We start from the raw sequence: 1,460 nt of genomic DNA, 5'->3' as shown, positions 1-1,460 counted from the left end.
GCACACTGCAGTTCTCTGTTGGGCTCGCAGACTTCACACCTGCCCACAGGAAATCCTCACTCCTTGTTTTAGGAGGGATACGGCAACAGCTGACAGAAAAAATCACATATTCTAAAATTTAACCTTTATTTGTTGAAGAAATTCTAAATGTTTTACTATTCTATACACACATTTTTCTGTGAAGCTGCTCTTCTGAATACTCTTCTTTGGTGTGTGTTTGTGTGTGAGGGAGAGTGAGAAAGAGATAGAGATTTTGTCTGTACATGGGCATATGCATAGGTGCGTGGGTGCATGCACACATGGATGCACGTGTGTGAAAGCCAGAGGTGGATGCCCAGGGTCTCCCTCGATGCATGTGCAGCTTACTTTTTGAGATGTAGTATCTCACAGAGCCTGGAACTCACCACTTGCCAACAAGCTCAAGGGATCCCCTTTTGCCTCCCTGGCACAATCCAGCTTTTATATTTGTGATTTTTAAACTCTTTGTATTTATTGTGAATTTTGATTTTAGTACTTATCAAAAACCAAATTAATGGGAAAAATCTTTTAAAATATAGCATTTATACAAGAAAACATTGTGAGGTATTTCAAATCTTGCCAACCTTAATCATCCTAAAGAGGAGGAAACACCAAGTGGAATAATAAAGAATTTAGTTGAAATCTATTGTCTCTTAGGGACATGGAGGGACTGATTGGGACCCAGTCAGATCACCAAAGGCTGTGTACCATAGTTCACTATTTTTCCAATTATATATACATATATCTGTGTATATATGTGTGGTGTGTGTGTGTGTGTGTGTTTGTGTGTGTACACACAGTCTCTGCTAGGAAAGTTGTCTAGAGGAACAATTGCTTTGTTAAGTGAAGCTTTTCAATGCTTTTGGCAAGTGTATTTGCTGTACTGGCATAAATTTACTAACAATTTACTGAAAACAATTGTCAAAATAATACTGGTACACATTGAAGGCTCAAGAAACTCTAGGAAGTGGCTGAAGTAATGCTTTCAAAGTTGTAGTATGTAAGGAAACCACTGAGGTTTTTGTTGCAAAATGTCAACTTTTGAGTTAATATATCTAGGCTGCTCCCTCAGTTCTGTGTGCCTGTCAGGTCCCAAAAGAATGAATACATAGGAGTAACAAAGATTCAAACCTTTTACAGTATTTCGGATGTAAAATTGTGGTAAAAGAGAAACGAGAACAATGAGATTAAATTTTCAGCATAGGTGCATATTTAACATGTAATTCTAAAGCAGCATTTCTCAACCTGTGGGCTGTGACCCCATGGGGGGGTCACATATCAGATATCCCACATATCAGATATTTGTATTATAATTCATGACAGTAGCAAAATTACAGTCATGAAGTAGTAAAACAATAATTTTATTGTTTGGGGGATCACTGCAATGTGAGGAACTGTATTAAAGGGTCTCAGTATTAGGAAGGTTGAGAATAGTGCTCTAG

This window comes from Microtus ochrogaster, linkage group LG4 (genome assembly GCF_000317375.1).
Source record: "Microtus ochrogaster isolate Prairie Vole_2 linkage group LG4, MicOch1.0, whole genome shotgun sequence".
Classification (NCBI taxonomy): domain Eukaryota; kingdom Metazoa; phylum Chordata; class Mammalia; order Rodentia; family Cricetidae; genus Microtus; species Microtus ochrogaster.
Note: the sequence above shows the minus strand (reverse complement) of the source record.